This window comes from Cardiocondyla obscurior, linkage group LG09 (genome assembly GCF_019399895.1).
Source record: "Cardiocondyla obscurior isolate alpha-2009 linkage group LG09, Cobs3.1, whole genome shotgun sequence".
NCBI lineage: Eukaryota > Metazoa > Arthropoda > Insecta > Hymenoptera > Formicidae > Cardiocondyla > Cardiocondyla obscurior.
The window spans coordinates 5,772,585-5,792,491 of NC_091872.1; the positions used below are offsets into that span (position 1 = coordinate 5,772,585).

General features: G+C 38.9%; 1 protein-coding gene across 3 annotated transcripts in view; it reads left to right on the forward strand.

Moving 5' to 3' along the window:
- The first annotated feature begins 1,335 nt into the window (after nt 1-1,335).
- The window catches only part of LOC139105385 (uncharacterized), a 187,817-nt gene continuing 169,245 nt past the window's right edge, over nt 1,336-19,907 (forward strand). The window contains exons 1-4 of one of the 3 annotated variants that reach the window (XM_070661456.1): nt 1,336-4,539; nt 4,883-5,096; nt 5,196-5,371; nt 5,470-5,695. The gene's annotated coding sequence lies outside the window, so the exon portion shown is untranslated. Of the gene's footprint in view, nt 4,540-4,693; nt 5,097-5,195; nt 5,696-19,907 lie in introns of those variants that run through there. The other 2 variants (XM_070661458.1, XM_070661457.1) reach the window with 2 other exon arrangements.

Sequence of the window (19,907 nt, forward strand, 5' to 3'; positions counted from 1 at the left end):
ATGCCCGTAAACTCTCGTCGCCGTAAAACGTTCGAACGTCTCTCGTATGCAGAAAAGCGTGCATGACGAACCACCATAAATTTTCGATATTTCATCACTAGATCATTACCAAGTTTTACGACATCGAGAATCCGACAAATTCATTCGATTTTTTTCTTTTTTCTTCCCAGATTTAACCACTTTTTATCTGACACCGTAATTTTTTTTTCTTGTTTTTTTTTAAATATTATTATGTATGTGACGATATGTGCGAGATTTTAATCTTTTTTTATTACGACTTATTGAAAGACGTAATTTAAAATCAAATTCTGTGCATTATCTCTGGTGAAAAGGCATTCTTTTTGCCTTCGCCAGAACAAGATTCTCGTAATCGGACACGCAAAGCTCCGTCGACATTCAACTGGGAATTTTACCGTAATTTGCCTCTTCTGTCTCTGAAGAAAAATCGGCAGCATCATTATCTACCTGAAACATACTAGAGTACATGGATTCGCCGTGGGTTAAATGGAAAACATGCATGGGTTAAAAGAAAAAAAAGAAATACATATTAAATCTTTCAAAAATACAAGAAATAACGATAGCCTTTGTTTCACCATCAAATGCATCTGAAAAATAATGAGTTAATCTCTCCTGTTGATAAAAAAAACAGTTAATTACAAATTCTTATTGTTCATAAGTATCAAACAATTACAATATCAATGATTTTAATAAAATATTTTTTATCACATCACATATTCGCCTGATTCTATTTGTATCACGTACCGCGAAGTATTGATTATCACAGGTCCACAATCGGCGACAGAATTACGTTACTAATTTGGCGAATATAATGTATCAATTATCGGCGCTATTGTTGACATAATTATGTCAATGTTTCCAGTATACTGCATCCCTTGAGAGATAATGTATTGATTCTCCCCTACGAGATCAATTGTTGCGATTCCGTCACAATGAAACGGAATGCATCGTCGTTAGCAACAAAGGAAGATTTAAAGGGTATTGAATCTCGGAAGGAGAAGGGAAAAAAAAAAAGAAAATACTTTAAGGATATTTTCGCAAGTGGCAAGATAAGAAATAGGCAGAATGTCGTCGCGGTAATCGGCGATCGTTCTTCGTTTCAAAGAGACAGCTGCGAATTTTTCTCACGTAGACCTTTACCATTACTGAAATCCTGCTCGCATAAGATGACCATTCTTCTTTTATGCGACAATGAAAGACACTCCGATAAAAAGACCAAGTGTATCCAAATGTAGGTACACATATACGTATTTGCAATTTTTTTTTTTTGCAAGCAGTTACACATGTTTACATTTATTTTGCATTTTATCGCAATTATATTAAACAAACCCAATTTAACATTATGTAACGCAATTGTATTACATTCGAAGAAATTTTATATTCACGTTTCTATTTCCTCGCATTTTTTTTTTAACCCTTTTCTTCGTGGTCTTCCTACGGAATGAAAAGGAAAGACAGAGCAGCGAATTTTCGCTGTCGTTGAAAATCGCGAGCGAACGGGGACAAGTGTGATTTGTGAGACGTTTATTCCGTGCGATTGCCGCATTTATTTTTACGTGCCCGGTTCGCGCAACTTCGTCCAATGATGTGGAGAAAGAGTATGCAAAAAAAAAAAAAAAAAAAGGATGAGGGAAAAAAAAGAAAAGAAACGAAGAAACGCAGCACGAACGAACGAGCTATGTCGGAGCGCCGATTATTCGACGTATTCTGGATTATCTCTTCATTTCACCGCGTTTCGCCTCGCACACGGCGGCATTCTATACGTGTTCGCGAAATCTCGTTTTCCTCGCGGAGATGCGAGAGAAGAGGCAAAAATTATTTCTGCATTGAAAAGAAGCGGAAGAACGTGGATACGTCTGCCGTCGTTTTAGCAAAAGAAACGATACTGTTATACATATTATAAAAATATATGCTATTACCCTTAGAAATAAACCCGTATATAAAAAATTTACCAAATAAAATAAAATACGCGAGTAAAAATAAGCAGCTACTTCAGCATTAATTCGTTGCCTTTTGAATTCTTTGTCGGGTTGTGAATCAGTCGAGTTTATTCTTGCGTTTTGATTTTTTACGCGATTAAGTTGGAAAATTAAAGAAAAAAAAAAAAAAAAGAAAGAGTGTATATAAACCGTAAGAAAGTATAATCAACCTTATTTTGCATGTCGAATTGCCTCTCTTTTAGCTTCAACGCACGCACGATGAGGTTACTTACATTTACATCTCACGGACCGGAGTAAGATTGATAATACCGCCGAAGACGAATTATGGCACGACGCTCTTCCCCCTTTCTATTTAATTCGTCTGTTACTTAATAATTCAGCGCCCGCGGAGAATTTCAAACCAGCTATTTAATTCCTCAACCTCCGTGACCCCCGTCACATCTATCAGTCGTATTCCTCTTTCTTATGCTACACTATTTTAGCGGAATATATGAAATTTTAATATACCATCATATTTAGATGACATCATGACGAAGAATCTGTAGCTATTACCATATTATCTGTAGCTTATGTCATATTTCGTAGCTTCATAGAATAAGTTTCAAAGGAGAGCATTGTCCCCGGGGTAATGGAAGATTGACTTTTTAATAAAAACCGTTTCTTTTAAAATAGAGCACATCTTCTTATAAAATACGCGCGTAAAAATTATAAAAAATTTTAAGTGCAAATCTGAAATTAAAAAAAAAATAATATACTGTGAACAGAATTAAATTAATTTATACACATAACTTTTTGTAAATGTTAGTCTATATAAATAGTCCTTTGATTAGACGGTTTAACAGGTTTGTGTTAAATTAATTAGATTAAAAATTTAATTATTTAACAGGATATATTCCATCAAAATTTATTTATCGCTCGCGTGTCGGCAGCCACCGATGAAAAGTTGAACACGGTTTATTTCAAAAAGCGGACAATGCAGTGAATGCACATTTCACTTGCATACTTCTCTCTGTTTGCAACAATCGTTTGATTGACGTGAAACGCTGAGCGTTACATGACTTTCATCAGCAGAATGCGGTAGATCAAAAGAAGTGAATAAGAGCAGTGGAGCAGTCGATCATTTGATGGGATTAGTTTGCCATTTCTTGCCTCTTTCTCTTGCTTTATCTGGCTCTCATTATTCTCGCTTTTTTCTTTTTTTTCTGCGCAGCTCGCATATTTGCGAAGCTGTAGGTAATATTTGCAAATTACAAGACACGATTTTAACATTTACACAAACTTGTAATGATTATTGCATTTTTTTTTGCACAGCTGACCGATCGACTAAGTGATTAACATGAGCAAAAAGCGAAAATAAGAAATTTACAATTGTCATCGAATTGCAATTGCAAAATTCATACTTACACATGACGTACATACTGAAAACGCGCTCGTTTCTCGTCTGCCACATTTCTCGTACGAAAGATCTTCACAAAAGAGTTCGTATATCCTCGGTGCGTCTTTGCAAGCTCGCATAGCTCTCGTTAAACGGAACGAGAGTTGTGCGAGAAAGCGGAAAGCGAAATGCAGTCAATAATACCGAAACAAGAATCGTCGGGTTTCAATATTACTTCGGGCAAGAAGTTATAATGTTTACGTATATGCACATATGACGTTTCTTTTGATCGTGTTCTGTATTCACGTTGCATACATTTACTCAATAAATACAAGATAAACTAAAAGCACGGCGTTAGCGGAGCGCTGAAATAATTCGAATGTTAATTACCACTTTTTTCCTTGACGGAAAAACAATAAGTTTGATTATAATTATAACATGTTCGGGCCACGTAGGGTTTTTGTTAAATTATAAAATAATATGTTGCTTTCATAACAAATGTTTCTTTTTGTTCTTTAGGCAGCAACATTGACGTTGGCGATAAAATATAATTTTTTTTCTTTTTTGTAATATATTGTATTTAATATTACAAAGCACGCGTTTCGCGCATTATTTACTCCTGCTTCATTTACGTTAAAGAGAACCGTTTAACATTTATTAAATTTCAGCAATAAAAAACGGATTTACACATATATCTTACAGAATATTTTAAATACTTTTCATCCTTTAAATAGAATTTATATCACGCAAATATTACTAAATTAATTTTCTTTGGTTAATTAAGTAAATTATAACTGATTGATTTAATATATCAAATACCGCGATGAATTCATTAGTTACAGTTTCATGATGCATTAAACTTAACATTTAATTAATATTTCATATAATATTTGGTGTATAATTTCTATTTTAACATTTTTTTATTTTTTAGCGACTGGAACGGACAAAGACGCTGAACTTCAAAGCATTTGTAAGTGCGCGCGGCACATGCGCGATGCATCGTGCGCACTTACGAGTCTTGCGACCATTTCTGTTTCTTTTCCCTGCTGGACACCGACCATGCAACACTTACGCAAGAGCCGCTCCGCTCGCTTCGAAATTTTACGCACATTGGACGGACGAAGGATCGATCCCGACGCAAATTACCTATTCCTGTCCATCCTCTGCACGCGAGGAGTACCCGCGACCACTTTCTCTGTCTTTAAAGTAAGTCATACTTCCATTTGTACGCTCGTTACATTTACTCCTCTCGGTCGATGCTTTGACCAAAGAATCAATTAATTAAATTCTCTTCGATCAAGCTCCGTGCAAGCTCATCGAAGATTAATGTCAAGCTGCCAACAGCGTATCTGCCGGCTACTGATATTCTACAACACGGCCGACAGAAATATCGCGGGCAGTTCCGAAGGTTAATTGTCGATAATTTCAATCGGATCTCGCTCGAAGTGGGATCTCATTGACGAGAACCGCGAAATATATAACATCTAAGTGCTCGTAATATACTCAGGGTGTTCTTGAGTCTAATATTTGCCTGAACTTTTTTGCGTAGCGCGAGGAAAAGTTGCAGCAGTGACAGCACATGTGAACTTGCAACATTTTCCTTCCTTTCCCCGCCAGCTACTGACTTCATTACACTACGCAAGAAACGTCCCGGAATTCTACGCACATTTTACGGACGAAGAAGCAACCTCGCCGTAAACTACTTACTCCAGTCCACTCTCTGTATACGAAGAGTACTTACGACCATCTTCTCTATCTTTAAAGTAAGTTATACTACCATTTATACAGTCGTTACATTCACTCCTCTCGATTGATTGCCTTAACCAACAAATTATTTAATTTTTTTTCTTTTTAATTTCTAGCTGCTAACAGCGTTTCTACCGGCCGCCGACCACGCAAGACTTACGTAAGACTCTTCGTTCGTTCCGGAGTTTTTCACGCATTTGACAGAGAAAAATGTAACTTCGACGTACTCCACCTACTTTTGTCCCTAATTTAAATGTGGAGAGTACCTGCAATCACCTTTTCTGTTTTAAAAGTAAGTTATATTTCCATTTATACGCTCGTTATATTCACTCTTGTCGGTCGATTGTTTTAACCAATGAATTAATTATTTAAATTTTCTAAAATCTCCAGATACCAGCAGTATTTCTGTCAGCCCTCGATATTCTATAACGCGGACAGCAGAAATATTAATATGTAACGCGTTATCACTGCGTAGCGGACACAAGTCATGACACCAGCGGTTCTACAACTTGAGCGGCACAAGAAGTGCGAAGGGATCGAGCAGCGAAGGCGGTGAAAGAGGACTGAGTGGACCAATTACTATTGCTGTGTAAACTCCGCCACTACTCATCGAATGGTGAGTCAGTAATATTTTATTATAATACTAACACTATAGAAAATCTATTATTCGTTAAACTACTTCGTTAAACTATTCGTTAAAAAAGTAAATTAATATTAATATATTATATAAATGGATCATCGTGGCAGTAAACTATTAAAATTTTGTGTTGTAATTGTCCCTGGGTTAGAATAACGGGTATCGCGTAAGAAAATTATATTGTATAATCGGAAGCCCGTTAAATTAATTTCTGCTATATCCGTTTAATTTATCTGTCAGTTCTGTCGACACGGACAAATTGACAGAAGCCGCGACCGGCTTTGCGGTGAATCTAGCTTACATTGTAAAGTTCAGCGAACGATTATTACGTTATCAATGTGATGGTTCATAATTTTCGCACGATCCGCCAGTAATCAATTATGCGTTATTCAATGATTACCGATGATATTGTAACCGCAACATTGTTTTATTTAATAATGCTTTAGTATTCGGGTTCCGATAGTATAATTTTCATAAGAATCCGCGTGTCAACTACCGAATATTTTGCAAATAATATTTCAACTTTAAGTAATATTTAATATATACATATATATGAATAATTTTCAGTAAACTAGTAATATATATAACGCGCGTAATTGAAATTAATATTTAGTATACGACTTCTGAAGTGTAATCGCTGCCAAATTTTATCACGTGTGATCGATATCAAAGGGTACGAGTACGGCTGTCGAAAGTGTGCTTTTATTCGTTTTCACTGCGGAATGGTGCATTCGAGCGGGAATTCTTGCATCCAGGAACAGCGTATATTGGCATTGTGGATGCACTCTTTGAAAGCACTGGCAGTCGCGCGTTCCTAAAATTTCGGGAGGTAATCTTGCGGAAAATACTTTCGCCGCGCAATGCGATGACGCGTGATTATCCCGAAGAAATTTTATTTGCCGGTATTGGCGATTGGATCGGCTGATTGATTAACCTCTTTGTTATCTGTCGGCTTTACAGTAAAAGGTATTTGCGAATAAATTTTTATCCAGACTCCCGAACGTTTTCCATTGACGATTTTGTTTCCGTTCTGTAATGTCCGAATAATACCACGGATTCTATTATTTTGCGAGCTTTGCACACTTTTAATGCAGTTATTATATATTTTTCTAAAAATATTGCGCAGAGTTTTGCCACTGAAAATATTTGATAAGAGTAGAATGCTACATGTGTTACGGTAAAAGTTTTCGAATATAGACGTTTAGATATTTACAACGAAGTACATATCGAGGATTTAATGATACAGCGGCATTTGGCGCCGGTGTTTCCTCGAGAATTTGGAATAATTTTCACAGAGTTACATTTTCTGCTTTGCGGAGATAAATCGTTTTTGCTTTCGTCGACGTTACAAAGTTGGTTCGAAAACCGCATGTAGCTCGCAGAATTCCGCGGCGGGTTGCTAGAACCGAAGTCGATGCGTTAACAAAATTTAATCTGTAAACGTAATACTTGATTTCCGCGTTCTCCAAATGGTATACAGAGAAGTTAAAGCCGGACTTACAATCGTAAGCGAGGATTAAGATAAGCTTATGACGAGGAGCGGGGAATTATAATTACCTAAATTTTACCTGCTCAGGCCGAGTGATTACGGAGACTTCTGAGCTTCTCAATTAATTTTCCGAAGCCGAATAAATTGTACGGCGAGCCGAAATTATAAGTTCCGCTAAAGGATAAACTTTCATTTTGCACTCGGATATGTTTATAAGCGGATCCAGTCCTCCGGTTTCGTTACTTCTGCGAAAAGTTAGCACTTCTTGCGCGACGTATCAATTAAATTAAAATTGTATTGGTATAATAGAATTTTAATTGCTTAATTTGTCATCTTTTCCCGCTTGCCTCTCGAATGTGGCTTCACGGTTGAAATATCTTGGCCGACCAAGGGAGTTTACATTTAATTTGTTAGTCAAGTGGCTTAAGTCTCGCTTTTATTTAAAAACGTTCTTCTGTATGGCATTAAAAAAACAACCGATTCTAAAAAATTGTTACATCTGTCTTGTCTGCCGGGTGGGCGAAACGCGGGCGCAGATCAACCGAAATGCTAAACGGGGGGGCCAGCTGAAACCGCGCGCGGTGTTATTCATTGCGCTTTTCAAGAGGCACGCTATATTTCTCGTCCAGTCAAGACCCGGATTACTCGGAATGAACAGTCGAAAGCGTGGCCCACAGAGGGGTGGGCTTACTCGTCGTTACGACAAAACATGAAATACGCGTTAAGCCTTTGCGAAAATGACTTTGCTAGAATAAACGCGTCACGGTGCGCACCCCCTTTCTCCCTGTAAATAAGGAAGCGAAATGTTTCCGGTATAATGCACCGGGATATCGTCAGCAAGCGCAATATTGCAAACGAGACAAATACACCTCTGCGCAGAGTTTCGCGACATCGCTCGAAAGTGCATGATTAAAAAAAAAAAAAATTAAATTAAATTAAATTAAATCACGGAAAAGCAGTTCTCGCTTGTTATTTAAATGATGATTATTCGCATGCGAAACACGAAATAAAATTTAATCGAAACACTGATAAACTTCGTTTCACACGCGTGTATAGAAATGCGTACAAATTTTTACAATTATTTTTGCGTTCGGTGTTGTATCCTATTCAGTTTCATATTTTATTTATGCTCATTTTTAATGCATATGTTAAACGCAAATGTGTAGGGTTAATCTCAGATGTTTTTTTATATTTATTTGTAACGGGTCAGTCCTAGATACTTCGTCTTTCGATTACGACTCGCCGGTGGTTAAGTAAAAGAACCTAAGACTACGTCAGACCGGCCGAGCAACGCGCTAAAGAAAAGCCACCGCGTTTTCTTACCTCGCGCGGATATTGAATGCTAATTCAATTTTGTACGATGTGTGCTGGGGACGTAACTAAAGGAAAGTATTATCAATGGACACAATAAGGGCGGCGCGAGTGTATCGCGAGCGTGCGCCGGATTTAAAATGTAAATCACGTACATGCGCGTACACGTTAATGCGTAATTAAATGTTAATGTATTCCGCAAGCAAAAACGAGAGAGGGAGAGCTAAAGAGAAAGGGAGGGAGAGAGAAAATGTGCACAAATTAATATGTTCGCGAGGCTGGGTTAATTATCCCGCGTGTTTCCGTTCGCTCAAAGGTTCTTTCGAAATTACTAGCATGACTTGGCATGATTCTAAATGGCTTAAACGTTAGGTATATTTTTATACCTTTCACGCAGTGCTGGCATTTATTATTACGATATAATTACCACGGACGTATCCTTTATTCCGCGGGCGTTTGGAATTTACTAAAGAACATTCTGTTCATTTTATTAACCATGGAGGTTTTAAGATACGCTTTTCAAACAATTCGGTTAAAAAAAAAATTATTTTTCGATGTCACAGATGTTAAAGTTGCATAAAAACAAAATCTATTAAAGGAATTTAACTTTCTCATGGTATTTTACTAATTGTTTAAAAGTAAAATACCTATAAAAAACAGAAGCAAAATTATTATAGAGAAATTAATTGGTTTATATTTATATATATATTTTTTTATATTTATTTTACATGCGGAAGGTAAAATTTAACTTCTGGAATTTGAGATTCTCTGTTAAAAGTTAAAAAATATATTCGTTAACAAGAATATAATTAAAATTTGCAATATTGGCTTTCATATAGAAATCTTAGATTAATTTATCGAAATTTAAAGTTATTTTTAATAATAAAACTGTTTTATTATTTATTATTATTAATAAAAAATTTGTACGCAATTGCTTTGCCGGTCAGTAACAAATAAAATTAACGCGAAAGAATTTTTCGATAATATCTCATTTTCGACGTGTGTTTCTCATTTGAATTGTTAAAAGATCTTTAGAGAAAATACTGCTTGCAATGTGATCCAACTACAAATCGTTCCATATAATGGTTGAATTTAATTACCATTTACTGCTTTATTGGTATGTGCATCGATAGCATTTGCGGCGCATCGAAAGCGCGAAATCGTGAAAGCTCTCTGCTTAATTGGCCAACCTGAAACGCTGCGGACTGCACGAAGAATGCGTGTGTGCTTCTGGCATGGTTTCGCTAATATTTTTTTTTTTCGCGTAATTGTGTGGATTTACCTTTACTATCGAAACATAATAAATTTAACACCAATAACGATCACATTGGCGTTTATTTGAACGGTCAATATTAATGCTTTTTATTTGCCGAATATTTATCTCAAAAAAAAAAAAAAAAAAAATTATGTCCTGTTTCTCTTGTGTTATACGCGTCGTATCTTATCACCTGTAAAATGGAGCTTCTTCGCTCGTTATTCGCGCAGTTCAAGGTACGTCCCAGACGTCGCCGTTATTGACGATTTTAACGGGCGTTTTGCCGATGAAAGGTGTTTCACCCGCCATATTTCTCAACTACTGAACCGAAAGAAGTGACGGGATTGAACGCAAGAACGAGTAAAATCATAGGATCAATCAGAATTTTTTTTCTTTCTACAAGATCGCGTTTTTCTTCGTGATAACAATGGAAAAAGTGAGTCTCGCCATAAATTCAGTCTGGACGATATCTCGTGCAATGTGTCATATCTCGAGAGGCGGTTGTAGAGTTTTATAAGCGCTCGATTCTATCCTGCTTCGTAATGCGTGTTTCTAATCGCGGATTTTTATAAGCGCAATTTTTTTAACGTGTATTTCTGTAAGGTCCACTGCCGCCCGCGTGGTACGCCGTTATGATTTGGACCTTCATACAAAGAAATGGGAGACGCACGCCCGGGATATTCGGTGCATTTGTATTCATAGGCAAACACCCATTACCGCCTCCTCCTAGAGGGTGCACTTATTTTTCTTACTCGCTTTTCCATTAAACTCCAAGGTGAGGCCTAACTTAAAGGGGTAATATATTCCCCTCTCTTTGTTACGGACGACTAAATTACGTGGTACTCTACCGGCAATTACCAAGTCAGCAACCCATTAGGTGAAGTATGCTCCGATGAGGAGGCACTGCGCTGAAATCTTTCTGCCCGGAATATAAAATTAAGCAGGCAGCCCGATACTCTTGAGAAGGGACACGCGGGAGAGACAGAGAGAGAAAGAGAGAGCGCAATGGAGAGACGAATGGAAGAAAGAGCTGCGACGACGAGAAAGATATAGAGTCAAAGAAGCTGCAAATTGCAATTAATTACGTTCATTCGAGTCCCGGCGATTCGGCAAAGCGACGTTACTTGTAGTAGATTACGACGAATCTCGCGGCGTATCGGAAATGTATTTCATGCCGCGATGGTTATTCGATAACGCGGTCATAATTAGCGAGCGTCGTTTCTGTCGAACGTATGAAGATTATCCGGTGAAGAGCACGTTCATCACCCGGCGAAATTGTCGCGCGCCGACAGCAAAAACAGAGGCGAGGACACACTCTCTCGCTGCCTCGTCCTCCCTGTTATAACATAGCGCCATTTTTATAACAGATGACCCGTCGGTCCGGATGCTGTGCCGGACGGGCACCGACAAATACCCACGCCGCCACTGTAAAGTTTCGGGCTGGGCGCGGTCTGGGAGGAGAAAAAAAAAAAAGACGGGAGGGTAAAAAAAAATAGAGAACCAGGTCTCATAAATATTTAACGACTAAAGCTGCAGCCCGCACCGCGAATTTTATACCGCCCTCGTTGTTTCTCGTCGGCTCCAACGAAAAAGAGGAACCGGAATACTTTCCGTCGCTGCCCTTAAGCAAGCCTTCGCCGAAGGGTAACACCGGGACCGTTTTATTCGGCGCGGAAATGTACGCTTTCTGATGCGGTCGTCATGTGTACACCTTGGTCTGCGTCGAATTAATTACTTTCAGCCCCCCCCCCCTTCTCCTTCCCTGCCGTCGTTTAGGTAAAGGGTGGCGGTGCCTAAAGTACAGAAGTATTATTCGAGTCCACTTCATACGGCAGTTTATTTTCATTCCGTTCCGTTTTCACTTTTGCGACATTTTTCCACTGCTTTTTCCGGTGACAAGCGGAGGCTTATAGATGCTGTTGTCGCGGATTAAAATTCTCAGGCCATTTGCATTTTACAATTTTCTCGCGAGAGCGAGAGCACGATCGCCGATACGAACGCCGGCTCCTTCGTTTCGCGGGGACATTTATATCTTGGTCCCGCTGTTTTCAAGCAAACTTTTACGTTTGCAAGCGGCTAACGAAGGGACCGCGATGAAAACGCTCACAGCGATACCATCATCTCGCGCAAAAAGTTTTACTAAAGGTAGAGGAGCAAGCTGAGTTAACGTTACGTTTATAAATTAAAGTGTCTAATTAATGTTAAAATAAAAAATAAAAATAATTATTAAAAATTAATTAATACAACGTGTGACAGATGTATGGATATCTACCAGGGTGGTATTATATTGATTATCTGTATCGAAAAGCCACGATGTTCCAATTTTCTGGCGAACGGTGCGCGGTAAAGCTTCTACTTACAACTTTTCGCCGATAAATATGCATGGAAAGCGCGGTTTCGGTCCGTTAAATCACATCGCTGGAAGAGCGAAAATTGTCTTGGGGAAAAAGAAAACGGGTAAGCAGACCGTGTGGGCACCTGGGGAGGTCGCACAGCATCCGACTTACCGATCCCGGGTTCAGTGTACGTGCATCGGTACATGGAATAGCTGAGCGGGGTGAAAGAATATTTTGCGGGGGATATTTCTAAAGAGAGAGAGAGAGAGAGAGAAAAAGAGGATTTTTCGTTCGGGAATGTTGAAACGTGACGCCATCACGGCTATCTGAGAAGAACATCTGATCGTCGATACTGTTTCTGCCAAAAAGAGTTTTGGCTTTAAAATTTATCATTAAGATCGAACGGGCGATCACTTTTCCAGTATCGATTGTGATAGATATACATAAAATTGCACATAAATAATATAATAAAAATATTACTTTATTACGGAGTAATTTTCACGCAAAAAAAAAGGACGGCGCAGCGAACTTCCGTCTATTTAGATCGCAAAAATATTTATATCGATAGAACGGCGGTCGACGTTGCATAATTACTGGCTATGAGTTTTGCATCGGGAAAGCCGATCGGTGAATAGTGGCCGCGAGATTGTGCTCCGATGGTGTAAATATTTTAGAATACCGTTCGAAGGCTCCATGCATTTTAGATCGTCTGGTTTTACATTCCGCAGCCTACCTACTCTCTCTCTCTTTCTCACTCTCTTTATCTCTCGCATTCTCCCTTGCTTTCTCTCTTTCTCTCTCCCCCTCGACGTATCCAGATTCTGCCGAGGATCGACCCGTCTCTCGCGTTGCATGAACAGAGCCTCTTGTAATGCAATATCCTTCGAAATGATTCGCTTTCACGGCACGCGTACCATCGTAGCCCGGTTTTCTTGCGCGTTAAATATGCGAAACCGAATATTCTTCGAGCGCTGGTGCACTTTGTGCAGCGAGTCTTTAATTACTTTGCGAAAAGATTGAACTTTGTCACCGATGTGGTCCGCACAGTAATTCGATACACGGGGCGGCGAAGACAACGCTTTTAATCCGTTATTGATCCTTACGAGGTATTGTCGCGCAAAGGATACATCTAGATATACATAGAGGATCAGCTAACCCGATAGGAAATTCGTACGTTCAGTTTCGAGTGAAAATTTTACACGACTGACAAAAAAAAATACGTTGGGTGATCTAGCATAATTTCTCTTTAATTATTTCGACATCAAATAATATTTGGCTATAAAGTATAAGTATTATATAAAAATTAAATTAATTAAATAGCAAAAGTTATAAAAAAAGATTATTGCGAAAATTAATTAAGTGGTGTATTTTAATTTTATATCGCACTTCGTAATTGTATTGTCTCGCGGATATTTTCAATAAAATCTTATCTCTATATAATTTAGTAAAAATTTTCATCTAGTTCAGTTCGCCGATCGATAAATTGGTGCTTTGGAGAGAAAAACACGGGAGAATTTCATTATAAACCCCTTTTTTCCTATTATTTATCAAAAGATATATTTTATATCCTTTTAGTTTTTATAGCTTTTTTTCTTTCACTGTATATATTTATTTCCTTTTTTTTATTTTATTTTTTTTTTAATAAAGTTATGGCAATCGATAATATCTCGTATTATTATAAATCAATTTAGTACGGCCACTGCGCGGGAGTACAAAGATCGATAAGCCATCGGAGTGCAGCGTAGAGATGCGACTGCACTTCCGATCACTATTTTCTTCTTCGTTCGTCAAACGGGTCGTGACAACTAAAAATAAAAAGGCGTCCTGATCTCTGTAATGCGTAACGTCCGTAGTATAAGTACGCATCAAAGCATACACGATACTTCGAGATTACAGCCTCACGTTGAACGATAAAAAATTTTTTTTTAATGCAAGCGTATAATAACAAGATAAAGTGAAATTGCAATGAATCGCGGACATACGTTTATAAAAATTAATATCCCACGCGAGAGATTACGTTCCCGGGAAGTTTCGATAAGATCAATGCCGTAAGTAAGCTTTCGAACTCGAACGCTGTTACCATAGCGAGCAAGCCTCTTTCTTTTTTTTTTTTTTGATTTCTTTTTTTTTCTTTTTTTTCCGAAGTTCCGAGCGGGTTCTTTTTTTTTCGTACGAACGGGGAAACGGGGAGACGCGTACTCGGCATGGGTCGCCATGCAAAACGGCTAATTGGTATGTTGCTACTGCGACCCCGTTGTATAAACTGCGCCGCCACTACGTTGGAATACACAATGCACTTTGACCCCCTCGCGCGCGCCGCTCTCTTCGGCGCAGTCGTCTGCGTCGGCTCTGCTAAATGGGTCAACCTTATTTATCGCGGGGGAAATATGTACGTGGACATCGACGATGAAACTCCAACGGCGGAGATCTCGTCGCAGGAGACAACGAGATTCCAGGTGGAAAGTTTTCCCCGGCAATCTCGCTCGCGCTCGATATGCATCCGCCAGTTCGAGAACTCGGCAACTTGGGTTTATAATATTTTAAGCTGTCCCTAGATTTTCAAAGTTGCCCTTTTCTCTCTCTCTCTCTCTATCTATCTATCCATCTCTTTCCCTTCCGTTTAAAATATCCCGAGTCTTCTGCGATACAACTATATGATTTTGGAGCCGGTATCAACCGTGGAAACATTGCCCATCGTTCAGAGGAAAAAGTTACTTTGCAACTGTCGTAAAAATCGTTAATATAATTGACGTGTGCTCCTAAATTCGATCAAAATTAACAGCACGCTCCAATCATATTCACGAATTTTACGACAGTTGCAAGGCAGCTTTTTTCGCTGAACGCGACTGTCGGTGTTTCTTTAGAGTAGCGCAGTAGTTAAGTAAGACGTTCGATCGAAAGAGTGACCGACAGATCGGTCAAATAAAATGGAAAATAGTCAAGAGTATAAAAACTCGTACTTATGAATGCGTGGTAAAGACGGATGTAGTCACTCCCTTTAGAATTATACTATACGTAGACCCTCGACACCTTCCAGCTCGCTAAATTGCAATTTATAAAACTAGCTTTTACGAATTGAATAATTCAAGATCGCATTCTTGATCTAAGTAACACGCCGCATTTTCGTAAAAGAAAACGAACGGGGCGGAGGAATTATCCATATAAATTATCATTCCCCGTTTTTATTACCGCCGTAACTTCCAATGAGCAATGCCCGCGCAAACGCGAAATCGCGGGATTTATGCCACGGCATCGTCACGTCGACTTAAAGTTTCGAACAGATCATTTTCAAACGCCGTAAATATTACTCTCTTATTTCGCCCACGTTCGATACGAGAGGCATTGTCGACTGGGATTTTATATATTCTCCGGTATCGTCATATTTTGACCGTGCGCGACCGGTTTGCTCGTCCCGAACAAACTTGAACTCCTATTTATCTCGCGGAAATTTATTCTGAAACACCGACAAAGACGAGGGGGGAGGGTGGTTTCGCCGGCGCAATAAAGCGACGATAAGTCGGCGCACGCCATCGGCACGAGTCGGCGAAATTTGCAGCTAAAACTTCGCGAAAGCGTTCGTGCATTCTCAAGCAGTCCCGAATCCGGACACCGTCCAACTTCGCCCGTCTTATCGCAATGCCGTTGACGTAATAGACATATTGATCGCCATATAATAATAAAACGAAATAATTCGCGCCGCAAAAGTAAGTTAAACGAAGTTATGCATTATTGCGTTATCTCTTAGTAGGTAGCTCCCTTTCGGTGGGATATTTCTTTTCACCACAAAAGGCACAGAGGGACTGTTTACAATTTTCGTAATTTGCATGCGACTGAGATTCACAGAATAAATATTAATGTATAATATAAAAGTAAATATTCATTTTAAGAGAGTTATCTTAAAAATGCAGGCTCGAAAGTTTTTAATTAATAATTTTATTTTTTCTTTCACTTGAATCCAACTAATGTGATATTCGCGCGATAGAACGCCGCTGAATATGAGCCAGAATTTAGGGTATAATTCTTCTCGACTTTATCGCAAACGTTTACACGTAACGTCGCTCTTTTTGGCTCATCGCTTTCGCACTTTGCTACAGGGATTCACGAGCGAACGACTAATTGGTTTCTTGCGAAAACGTTTCCGTTTCTCCTATCCGTAGAATTGGAAAAAGTCGACAATGCATTGTCCGTGATTTGCATTTCGCCGTTATCGCGCCGATTTGTCACAGTTGCCATTCAATTTTTCGCAATTCTCGCATATTGACGTTTTGCGCGAAACGCAATACTCGATTGGAAAATATTTTCTAAATACGTAGTAGATACTCAGTTACAAAAGTTTTGCAAATAAAATCACAGAACTATTTCAAGCTGTTTATTTATTCCACAAAAATGACGATGTTGGTCAGTTTCTTCGCTCGAGTATTTGAGAAATATTCCGAGTTCATGTAGAACGCAAAAAAAAAAAAAAAATAACCGGTTAAATAATTTCGATATAAAAATGCAGGCTTGTTCGCGCTATATAGCGTTTACATCTGCAGTTCGATTTTCATTCGAAGATTGAACGAACGAGCTTGCAGCAAGCTGGATCTTGTTGGATCTCGCAAAAACTACGGTCAGCAGTGGTTTTGCCCTGTCTTTTTTTTTTTTTTTTTTAGACACAGAGCGAAACTCCTAGCATGAAATCCCGTGTCTGCAATTGAGTGACTGTACAATTTGCACTTGCCTCCCTGTGGCGAAGTTTAACGCTGCCGTCGCCGTTTTATTATTAATATTCTCTCAGCTTCTCTACCCGCCGCGTAGCAACAAAAATAATTATGTCCATTTTGCGGTTTTGGCCTGCATTCCCGAAACCGCCCAACCTCGAAGAATTTGAGAGATGTTAACGAAATTGGGACGAACGCGTCCGACCGTGCAATAAATCATAATTCTTTATGATCTCGATGCGTCGCATAAAAGAGCGACTGGCTTATGTTGCATTTTACGCCACACATTTTTAAAGAATACGTGTCAAAATATAAATATTCCCTCATTAAACAGAAGGCGAGATAAAATTTAATTAATTTAATATCGTCGAAATAGGGCGGGGAAGACTAATTAAAATTAACAAGAACCAACGTGAAACACATTAGAAATTACTTTTGACAAAACAAACTTTTTGCGGAATGGTGAAAAATGCTGCTTGTTAAGATCAACAATGTTACGTGAGACTTTTTTTTTCGATAAGCAAACAAAGAATTCAAGGAGCACAAATACGCAATTAAATTCGATCTATATTCGTGCAGATTTCCCTCGTGTATACATTCGGCATTGAGAGAAGCTGAGATTTCGGTCGTGAGGGCAAACAAGGACCGGGGTGTAATCGCAGAGAGCGTCGGTGTATGATGCATTTAAGTTTCACGCGTGAAATCCGCGGCAAGCTGCGAGTCAACAATGGCCCGCGCAGCGGCAGCTGGCATTACAAATTCGCGAAATTCTGCGTTATATAATACGGTCGCCGCGAGAAACTTCGGTCCGAGCTCAAAACGCAATCGCGCGGTTAGGGTTTTAATTAGCTTGTCCGGTTTCTCCGCCTTTTCGAATTTTATCGTGTTCCACGTTATAATTTGTCTCGCTCGAACGAAGTATCGCCGTACGAGCTTTCGACGATGACAATGTGACGGAAAGATTTATGCGCCGTGATCGCTCGACAGACGGCTCCTGAAACGTGTTCGGACACATTTGTCGCGCATTGACGTCTGATCGCTTTATGCAGGTTATTCGGTAAAATAAATAGCTTCAGCGGCGGCGGAGGAAATTACAGACCGGCGTAAACGGCGATACACACGCGCATTAAACGGAATAGTTTAATTATTAATATATTAATTACGGGAAAATGCAGATCTTATGATTGACAATATTGATGCGGCTCGATAAATATCCTTTGTGCACGGCGTCGTCTATCACTTTTGCGTTAATACAGCGTATCCGAAACCATTTTACATACATTTTAGATGCTTTAATTAATAAATTATCCGCGTGGAGGGGAAACCTTTTATTTGGGTATCGATTTCAATCTAGTAACGAATTTATATCATTTGTTTACATCATTTACATTATGTAGAGCACTTCTGGTAATGATTGAATTAATTATTTGTGTGCGTAATACATTTTGATTTAACGAAATGAAATGCGATATTATAACGCGCACTTAATGCACACCACGTTGATTTACAATAAAAATAGAATGCATGTCACACGTGTAAAAAAAAAAAAAAGTCAAATAACTAGTCTTTCTTTACTCCGCCACCGCCTTTATTTACGACTAATATATCCTACGGTTTATTTATAATACGTTTAATCTGTAAACGGCTGGGATAATTTATTACCTTTGGTTTTATTTCAAATTTTATCAGTTCACGCTCATTTATTCGCGCCCACGAACGAATGTGATGTTAAATTAATTCACGGGCGTAATGTTTAATTAATTTATATCGAATAATACAGCTTAACGCGGCGTAATGCATATTTAATGCGTGTCGTAAGACGTGTGTATAATCCGACGTCTTCGAGGTAGAACAAACTGTGCCGTGCGAAGTTTAACGCGACGTACTGCTCGTGAAAGAAAAAATTATGTTCCTAAGTACATACGCTAAAAGGTAGCGGGCGAAGAAAAAAAAAAAAAAAGGGAGAGTGACGCCCCGTAAATACACGACAATAAAAAGGGTGGTAAATTACGCGGGGTCGTCGCGTATGCACGTCGCGAATGCGCTGCATGCGAGAGGTGCATTTTGCAGTAACGCGTCCTGAATTCGCGCGCATCCAGCTTTAATAACGTCGCTGAATTTCACACTATCGTCATATTTATTGTCGGCAGTATTTACGATCGTAAAATAAGGCTGATAACTCGCTGGCGATAACGATTTCGAAGATATTCAAGGCAGATACAACTTCTAGAACGGTTCGCCGTTATCGACGGATCTATTAATTATTATTATAATTTTTTAAAAATTAATTTTGAGCCTCTTAGCGGCAATATTTAAAAAAAAAAGAAATAATGTCCGTCGTCACATATGATTTTTTGTCTTCGATTCTAATTTTCTATCAACAGCTTTTGGGAAGCCACGTGTTGTTTTAATCGGGCAGGTATGACGTACGCGAATAGGTACACGTATTTCTAAAATTCCTTCTAAAATAAACTCAAGACATGTCGGGACAATTTTCCCGGCACGATCGCGAAAACGACCGGCGCGAACGTGGTGGAGTAATTGCAACGTGCGTATTTCAAACGGACCGTGTCGGATTTTAAATTATTGTGTCCCCTCGAAGATTACACGGTCTCGCATACTGAATATTCATGATTAACAGCTCGTGATACGTTGGTGATTAACAAGAACGCGACATAATACAGACTCCTTTATGAATGCCGACGCCGGCGTGGCGTACTTTCGTCAGTGATTAAAAGCGAGGACATTCGGCTTGAGGCGCAAGTAGCCTTCACCTTTAATTAACCTTTGCGTAGCGACGAGCAAAGTAACTTTTATCGCGTCTAACGACAAAAGGCGTAGGCTAGCTTCGCAATTATGATAAGCATAACAGCGATATTAAATTCTGTCTTAATCAAAGTAATATAATTCACCAGTGATCGCGACATTTAATTCACTAATAACTCCCAAAAAAAAATTTTTTTTAACGACTCGTAGCTATAAATAAACGTTTAATAAAAAATGACAAATTCTTTTTCGCAGGAAATAAATCCCGCGAGCTTTCGATCTCGGTTTAAAAGCCAGCGCGTACGCCCGGCATTAAAGTGGTTGAATAATTTTA